The 10,219-nt window shown below is 42.3% G+C and overlaps 1 pseudogene; it reads left to right on the forward strand.

Annotated features, from left to right (window-relative positions):
• The first annotated feature begins 7,833 nt into the window (after nt 1–7,833).
• LOC114450956 (alpha-2 adrenergic receptor-like) lies at nt 7,834–9,112 on the forward strand (annotated as a pseudogene).
• Nucleotides 9,113–10,219: the final 1,107 nt, after the last annotated feature.

Consider the following 10,219-nt stretch of genomic DNA (forward strand, 5'->3'; position numbering starts at 1 on the left):
CACTTGTGTGTTCGGAATGCATTACATCTCTGAATTTAATTAAAACCAAACACGCTGATAAGCTTCGGAGGTTTCAAGATGAAACCGCGTATACATTATTACTGTGCACACATCCTGCGAGTCTGTGTCAACTGTGTCTTTTCTTATGCCCTGAATGATTTGCCCATACAGCTGCATGTTAAAGGCTTCTCATGCAGGCAGAAATGCCATGAATTTCAAATCTGTGCCCTTTGTGAGGCCTCGCAAGAGGCTTTAAAGCCTTACAGGGTTTTCCAGGCAGCCCTAAGGGCAGAGTCCCTAATTGAAAGAGACAAGGAATAGGAGTGCATAAGAGGGTAAAAGAAGACTTCTTCAACCAATCAAGTGTGGGATAAATGTCAAGCCATGGAAAGGCCAGGCTCAAAACTGAAGATCGCTGTTGACTCCCTGAAATGTCAGTTAATAGTTAATAGAAATACAGAAAGACTATTCTGCATTACATGTACATACGGTCTCTTAAATTATGCACCGTCTTGGACTCAGTCCTGACTCAGCGGCACGGTGTTTGCTGACACAGCTCACTGTGGGTTCTCCGTGTAATATTTAAAACTAAGCCACTGCTAGAAGATCTGTGACAAATACACTCTGACTGCTTCTCCATGAAACCCACACCAGGAATCTTCTCCAGCAGCGCAGCAGGAAGAGCTGGTTAGCATTAGCCGTTATCGTATTTATGTGCAGGCAGTTTAAAACAAGCACTGAAATGTTGCACCCTGCCACAAACAATTCAAAACAATGTGCAGCTAAAAGGTGTAGACGGGGCACAGAGCATGCAGTCCTGCAGGTGTCTATCCATCGTGCATGATGGGGACCAGGAGGCAAACTTTCAAAGGGTCACGCACAGATGTCAAAACCTGCAGTTTACCTGTGGCCTCTTTGGATTAGCACTGTGGACGCTGCCAAAATAGCGGCAGCTCTTCAGACCATAACCCTCCATCCATAGTACATGCAGTCTATGGCAGAAATGAGGAGTTTTCTTCAACGGCTAGCTGCTAATTTTGTTTGCTGATTAGTGCTTGATATGTGGGTAGATTAATGCATTATTTCTTTTCAGAAAACAGATGCATTGAGCAGCTAGAAATAAGATTAATTAGAACTTCTAGAGTAAATTAAACAATAACGTTACACAGAAGGATGCAGTGATAAACCGCGGTAGATTTTACATTATTATCATCAACAAACAAAAATCCTTAGAATTACCTGCAGGATGTTTATCTCTTTAAATAAGGCTGTGATCTATATATATATCCATTTTCATTGTTCTCTGAAGAACCCACATTGATATCTCATCACACAAAGACAGCTTTTCAAGAAGCACTTGTTAGCCTTGGCTCCCATGCTGTGCAATAGCCTAAGATGACAGACATGAACGTTTCAGAAGGTCATGACGGTAAAGTCGACAGCACATATGGCAACTGTCCCTCTAAGATATATATAAAAACACACTATCTGCACCTGATCATTCACTCAGTGCTGCTTGTTGGCAGATATAAGGGCAAAAAGAAATGATAATATTGTGTTTTATTCATTGCTTTGAGACCTCTTTTAGCATCACTCCGTGCCTTGTTTTCATCACACTGTATTAAGTTGATCTGTGAAGGTCAGTGATTATAGGAAGAAATGATACAGAGGAAATACAGAATGTAGGGACATGAAAGTGAGGCGCTGTTACTAAACACTGACGCCTGAGGTGCCCCCAAAGCTCCTTCATACGCTGTGTTACTCATACATCATGACTCACGCTGTGAAAAGGTCAGTTTGTATCTGTTTGATTGAATTAGAATAGACATGAATAATACACTGATAATCACGGCCGTCTTTTGAATCAGAGAAAAGTACAAAAACTAATTTATCAAAACTCAACTGGCTTGAACTGCTCCACTTGAACACAATGGGAGGAGACGGGGAGAAAAAAACAGCTATTAACTAATGTACATCCCAACAAGAAACCCATTGACACCCATCTGCACATCCTCAAACAAATATGATTTATAATTTATCATAACAAAGCAGAGAGCTGTCAGACATGGGTTCAGTGGCTGAGGTTGCATTCAGTGTTCACACACAGACTTATTCATGTTCCTTGTTATGCAAATGGATTATATTATTGGGTTCATAGAAATTCCAGAAAAAAAAAGCCAAAATTCATCTTTGTGTTCAAAGACTCCACACTATAATTTACAGAATACTTTCTCACTATTGGTCAGCCATGACATGTTTATGGTAGGAGGGCTGGCTGAGGATGAAACATCAAGAATTATTAACTCAGGCTTTCACTTCTTTGCTTTTTATTTTTACTATAAAGGGACAACACAAGGAACCAATGCAAATCACGGACAAATGTTTGAGCAATTAGCTTAAACTGGCATAATAAGCACTATAAAGATGGATGTTATATGTGGAGTATAGCCCCCATCTCCACCCAAAACAAAACAAAACTTAGGTCATTAAACTAAAACCTTAATGCTATATGCTAAATGCTATGTTATGATATAAAAAAAGTTCCATCAAACTAAGTGACTGTTACTTTATGGATGTGATTAAACATTTGCAAATTCGAAATTAGCGCCGTTAGCTTGTGAAATTATATCCACTGAAGCTGTCTAACATCAGCCATGCGGACATGATGGATGATGATGAATGCTCTCTGTTAAGTTATCAATCTTTGGAGATGACGTGTGATGACTGACGCTGCGTCAGGCAGGCTGGCTGCAGGCACTCTGAGACATGACTGCACTGTCATTCCACTTCTAATGAGGGCACTGTTCATTTTATGTAGTGCTGGCCCTCTGCCAGAGGACCGTGATGGACAATGGGAAGATATTGACCTCCTCATTCTTACTAGGAATAAAAATAAAATTGAAAACAAGCTACTGTCATAATGAAGCCGCTGAAAATGTAAGTGTCCTCCAAAACATTACGGCCACACATTTGGGTGATGTATGATCTGTTTTTAGTTCCCTGCTTCCAAGAGTTGCTACACTTTTAGATACTATCCGCAGCTTGGTGTGTGTGAATGGGTGAATGAGAAGAAACGTAAAGTACTTTAAAGTACCTCTTACTCAGGTTATACAGCACAAACTTTGTGCCACAGATCAGCCAAGCAAACAAACAGCAGTAGTCACTTGAATAGATTCAACAAGATTGAAGAGGAGTGACGTATGTGTAGCTATGCCCCCTCTTGTGGTTGTGTGAAGTAGTCGCAGGTTAGGGTTGGAACTTGTCATGATGGTAGGCGAGAAATGTTCGAAAGGTAGTGACGATAAAACAGTGTTGTGGTTTTAAAACAATAATCTGTTTGAATGTTTAATATTTTCTCCACCCATTCATCCACCCCAACCTCCTTCCATATTACAGACAGACTGTATTTAACTATGGCCCATGATGACCCCCACAGGTTCTGACTCACCATGTTGACATCATCGCATCCACATGGCTTCATCTCTCAGCCCTGCAGGCAGCAACACTGGACATATACACCTCATATTTATAAGAAGTGCACACACAGCCTAAAACAATATGAGAAAAAACTGCTTAAAGTTCAACTTGGTGGACTTTACAAAGTTTGAAATCAATTTAATCACTAAAAACTATATCCCACTAGTTATTTTCAGATCATTAGATCCTGTGCCTTGGAACACGCATGAGACTGGACACTTGGGGGGGGGGGGGGGGGGACCAACGCAATTCTGGATCATCAGCGACCCATAACTGGCACCGGTCTCATTAAATGCCCTTCAAAGTACAGAGCAATGCTGAATACACTCCAATGATGCATTAAATTGCTCATTACTTATTAGTTTTATATGCTGGCAGGCAGGCGGCTCGTTGATCATTACGACTGGGTTCATTACTGAAGGATGGCGCACTGTACTCACAGTCTGCTCTGACTTATGGATGCGTACGGTGATAAATAAGTAAAGTTCCTTAGAAAGACTGTGGTGTGTGAGATATATGTTTGCTGGAGGAAGTCATTGAATTCAAACATGTGTCGGTTTGAAACTTTTTTACTGAATTAATAATCTTCTTCTTCTGCTCTTTTACTTTTAAGCAGTCTGGAGGTGGGTTTAAGCACACAGACAGTGATCAGTGCATCAGATGTGTTAATGCTCTCCAAATATACATTTTTTTATCTCCTGTCCTGCAGGTGCGACAGATTTTTCTGCTTTGGTGTCAGCCTGTAATCTTCTTGGTGTTCACTAAAAGATGCTCTTCACACATGCTTCGAAGTGACACGACTCTATCTGCTCATTGTGTCTGCCGTCAGTTACAATCTAAGAGACAGCCAAAAATCCATGCACCTCCCTCTCAGTGAAAGCCTCCGATGTCAGGCTGCTGATGGAAATCCAATGAAGAAGAGTTGTAGTGCACTTAATAAGAGCAATGACGCGTGTGAGGCCAGCGACTAATTGAACCAGTAAATTTTCAGCAGTAAAATAACAATTCAGAGGGGCAGCCTGAGAGGAGTTACTCAGCAGCATTATTCAGCGTGTTACTTCATTTCAACATTTACAGCATCATTAATGCAGCTGAATGTTTCCACTGATTATAAATGTTTTTAAAAGGCTGGTTTATGTCAGATTTACACAAGCGGCATGTTCTGCGATTCGCCAATATGGCTGTAGAATCGTATATTAAATCAGGATTTCTGAATTGAATGGATCTTTTGCATTTAATGTAAAAATATACTAAAAAAGAATGTAAATTATGCAACACAAAAGTTGCATTTTAGTGCACTTATTGTTAAACTGAATATGCTTGTGGTCATTTAAGGCAAAAGCACTAATTCAAGTTTATTATTAACACATTTTTGGTATAGTTTATGAAATTATACTTCATTAAAAGTGTATTAAATGTTCTGTAATTACAAAAATTGCACTTGCATACGTTCATTTTCTGCTGTATTTCAGTGTACTAGAATACCAAATTGCCTTAGAGCTGGGAGTTAGTTATTCTGGTCAGAAGTACATTGTCCTCTCCACTGTCTGCTCCCTGGACAATAAACTGAACGACATATGGAAGCAGAAATGCTGCTTGTGGAAGGGGGGACTTGTGCGTTAACATCAACACGGTGTTGCTGTGGATCACTCAGGCTGTAAATATCAAATTGCTAGCTCTATTGCAGGATTAAGTGCTAGTTTTTCTTTTCAACAATTTCTGCTCTCAGACTTTGAGTCAGAGCTTTCAGAGAAATGCTAATGTTTCTGGTGATACACACTGACTGTTATGAACAATAAGAGCAGCAGCTGAAAGCAAAGAGAACCCCACCACCTCCACCTCACCACCCATCATCACAGAGTACTTTAGACAAACATGAATCGTCTTTGACATCTGTCATCTCATCTCATCTCATCTCCTGTCCACCTCTACACATCTTAAACCCTGCAGGTCACTGCTACCTGACGACCCCTCCTCCACCTCCTCCTCCTCCTCCTCCGCAGCACCATTTCCACATAATAACACACTGTAATCTTCTGAGTAAATGGTGTGCGTCATGTGGCTTCAAAATAAAACCTAGAATGTGCAGCTGTTTTTAAGGCCCGGTGTGATGGGTATTTCACAAGATAGATACACAGCTTCCAATCAATAATTTAGAAATAAACACAACAACATAGGTGAAGTGTGTAATATTCATACGGACACTGACAGCGTGAGTGGATCCTTACAGGAAGCAAAATGTCAGGCTGGGATCTGTCTGCAGGTTAGGCAGTGAAGATAAGTCTTTGCACTGATATGACAATTTGTGGGAGTGAACTCAGGCTTGTGTGAAAGCTGTTTGAGGAAGGTGACAGCGACTAAAAGGTCACGGGTTCAACTCCCTGGACAAGGTGCTACCAGGATGAGCTAAGACAGTGAGTCATGCTCTCACCTCCCTCTGCGACAGACACCAATGCCCTGCTGAGCTGTAAAAAGCTGGATGATGTATCAATACCAACCAATCAAACTGTTTATCTTCACCATGTTTTTTTTATTATCATGAAGTAAATGGGAATCTTAGGGAGGACAAGCAGCGGTAGCTTACCACATATTCCACACAATCCTTTGCACAGAGGAAAACATGTCACACAACTAGGCTGCTACACAGCATGAGACAACGTTTAAACAACAGCAGAACACAAATGTCATGTCGTTACATACCATCAAATAAATATGGCACCAACCATGTGACGTTCAAGCCGCCATATTGTGGTGTCATAGTGTGTACTGCATGCATGCCTTGTGTACTGAAAGTGAAAATACAAGTATGTACATATGCACTAGTTTGTGTCATTACTGTGACAACCGTTCCACAGTGGAGCTTTACACAGAGATCAGCAATTAACTATAATTATAGGTAACATAGACTGATACAGGTTCTTTCTACTGTGGTTACATAACAGATGACAATAGTTTGCATTAAATTCTGTGGTGAGAGAATCTGAAGCACATATTTCCTCATAATCCTGCATCAAAAGCCACTGTAAGGCTAACTGTATGTTCTGCACTCTGATTTTTAAAAACCATGTTTAGCCTGAAACCTCTGTGCAGCCTTGACTTAAACCATCGCACCTCCCTTTATTCGATGGCTTCTTAAGGTATCTAACAAATACAATACGCAGCTTCTACACTGAAGTCCTTTTGTGACACGATCTTTATGTTGAGGACTGCTGCAACTGTTCGTGCATGTACATATTGCTGATTTTTATAGGAAATGTTGCTGCCGATATTGACCACTCGGTGCACTAGAATACAGTTTATAGTGTGAATTTCAGACACTTTTATGATATTTTGGTAAAGGTGAGCTGTAAAACTCACATTTCTTATATTGCATCAATATTTATGACTAAACAGTATTGACCTGGGCTTGTGCCAGCATAATAGAGGACGTTAAAGCACTGGACACATCTGAGGTGTCATTTTCAACCATGTTAACACAGTAGAAACACATGCTGTTCATCTTCCAACTGTACTGCCAGATGTTTGAGATGACTCAGCCCTGCCGTCTCTCTCTGTGTGTGTGTGTGCCTGAAAATGTGGGTGTGAAGATGTGTAAGGAACCCAATCCATCATCTACACTTGATTTACACAGCTTGTGTGTGTCTGATGAGCTCAGAAATCATTCGACTCACTACTCTCCTCTTTTATGATCTGCTGCCACACACAGAGAGAGAGAGAGAGAGAGAGAGAGAGATTGCGTTATGGTTACAGACTTCCCTTGAACAGCTTTCAGTAGCACTTTATTGTGACTGACCTCTAGTTTTTTTATGTTATTTTGGCACATGAATAGTCGCGCTTCTCTTAAGAATCCATGACTTTTTAACCTTACTTTGGAGTTGCAGAGTAAAAACTGAAATGTCATAAATTGGAAATTCAGATTATCTGGGCAGCCTGATCATATTCCCACAACATAAAAAAAATGCCGCTGTGTGCCGGGGGCGGGGCAGCAGTGGGGGGGTTTATGAGAACAACACATGGGGCATCATTAGGAGCGAGAGCGCACCATGCTGAAGGAGGAGGGAGAGCTGCGGCTGGACGCCACTCAACTCCTGACAAACAGGGGGCTCATGATGAGGCTCTAACCAGGTGTATGGGTTTAGTTTAGTGTTGTTTTGTAAGTTATCCTGACATGCACCTGATCAACAGGCTCCAAGGTGGGGACCCTCTGTGTGCGCGCGCGTATCCATGTCGTCAGATTTGTAAATTAGCCGCGGACGTTGTTTTTGTGGACTCTCCTGTCGTTTGAGGAGCTTTATGTGAATCCATGCCAACACTCACCCAGTCTTGGATATATGCGTAAAGCGCACACAAGCCGGGATGGATTCGTTTAACGCCAGCGGAGTGGACGTGTTCACGGTGGTCCACTTGAATTCCTCCTGGAGCCTGGACAGTGGATATTCTTTAGCAGCGATAGCAGGCATTGCTGCTCTTGTAAGTTTCTCATTCTCTTTACCGTTGTTGGAAATATTCTGGTGGTTATTGCTGTGTTGACGAGCAGAGCGCTGAAAGCACCCCAAAACCTTTTCCTGGTGTCTCTGGCCACCGCGGACATCCTGGTCGCCACTTTAGTGATGCCGTTTTCTCTGGCGAATGAACTTATGGGCTACTGGTATTTTGGAAAAGTTTGGTGCGGTATTTATCTCGCTTTGGATGTTTTGTTCTGTACCTCGTCTATTGTGCATCTGTGCGCAATAAGCCTGGACCGGTACTGGTCCGTTACGCAGGCTGTAGAGTACAACCTGAAGCGGACTCCTAAACGCGTCAAGTGCATCATCCTGATCGTGTGGCTCATCTGCCTTCATCTCCTCCCGCCGCTCATTTCTATTGAAAGCAACAATGATATGAGCTCTCAGCCCCAGTGCGAGCTGAATGATGACACTTGGTACATTCTTCCTCCAGCATCGCGTCCTTCTTTGCTCCCTGCTTAATTATGATCCTGGTGTACATCAGAATATACCAGGTGGCCAAAACCAGAACCAGAAGCATGTCGGGAAAGAACCCGCGGCCAGATGGTGTTACACAAACTGAGAATGGACTGAGCAAAGCCACCCCTTTTCACGGAGAGAGGGAGAATGGTGACTGTCCGCCCACACCCAGCCAACGCACCGTCACCATCGGCCAGCAGACTGAGGATGCTGACATGGAGGAGAGCTCCTCAGAGGGCAAAGGTCAGAAACCGCAGCAGCAGCAGGACTCTCAGAGAGCCAAGAGGGCTGGCCAAAAGAAAAGCTCCCTCTCCACTCGCATCTCCAGGGTCAGTAACAAATCCATTGACCTGTTCGCCTCCAGGAGGAAACGTCGCCGGAGCTCCATAGCCAGAAAAAAGGTCTCTCAGGCCAGAGAGAAGAGGTTTACATTCGTCCTGGCTGTGGTCATGGGGGTGTTTGTGGTGTGTTGGTTCCCCTTCTTCTTTAGCTACAGCCTGTATGGTGTGTGCAGAGACTCCTGTAAGATCCCTGACCCGCTCTTTAAATTCTTCTTCTGGATTGGCTACTGTAACAGCTCCCTCAACCCGGCCATTTACACCATCTTCAACCGGGACTTTAGACACGCCTTCCACAAGATCCTCTGCAAGTCGTGGAAGAAGTCCTTTTAGATGTGAAGCATCACTGAGACAATCTGTTGTGTTGCCACCGTCTCATTGTCCTGTTGTATTTCAGCCACAGCAGTGAACCGTTTCCATTACAGGCTTTTATTATTTTTCAGCACCAACCTTCTTCTACTGAAGTCTGCTGTAACACTTTAATAGTGTATTATTATTATTGAGAAAACCCACAAAAGATGCAACACGGCCGATTTATCCGCCAGGGGACGGTTACTGGGCCCAACAGTCCAGCTCAGTTGTCTCATTTTGACATATTTGCTCTGTGGTAATTAACTTAACACAATAATTTAATAATATGCAAGAACTAAGCACAAACTGACAGAAAGAAGGTTTTAATGTGACAGGGGGATTCTTGTCTGGGACAGCAGCTTCATATTTTTGGATGTTAAATTAAAACTCTGCACTTCTTTCTGACATAAGAAGATTAACATTTCTCTAATATCTTTAAATATTAAGCCAAGCTGCTGCATAATAAACTATGTTGCACAAAATAGCATGTTCCTCAGAGGTGTTAAGCAGATATTATGAAAATAAATCATATAAAAAGGCCTTGGCATCATATAGGCATGTTTTCACTGCGGGGGGGGTTAACCACAATGAAACAGAGACGATGAGATTAACCAATCCAAATCAAGCCCTGGTCTGTGTGTTCAGAAATATTCTCAGAATAAGGTGGTGAAGTTCCAGCAGTGTAAACATGCACAAAACTGTATGCTGCCCTAAAATAGCCTGCAGGAATGCAAGGCTGTGCGTTCACATTAACATAAAAACAAGCAGGATACATCAATGTTTCTTAATCCACACCCTAATAATCCAACAGATATTTTCACTTTAGTTTTCCACATCTTGCCTCTTTGTTCTGAGAGTCTTTGTGTTGCTGTGGACTTGTGTCAGTGTGTCAGTGCTCTCCTCACAGTTTTCAGTGCTACAACAGTCGGTAGATGTTCTCCCAAAAACAGCCCTGAAAGAGCTCCTTTAAAGAACTTCTGGTAATAAATGGCCTATTTGTTCCTGCAGTGGAAAAGTATCTACAGGTACTCAACAGGCATGAAACTAGTATTGATCTTCTTAGAAGACAGACAGCCAGAAGGTGAACCA

This window comes from Parambassis ranga, chromosome 18, assembly GCF_900634625.1.
Source record: "Parambassis ranga chromosome 18, fParRan2.1, whole genome shotgun sequence".
Lineage (NCBI taxonomy): Eukaryota > Metazoa > Chordata > Actinopteri > Ambassidae > Parambassis > Parambassis ranga.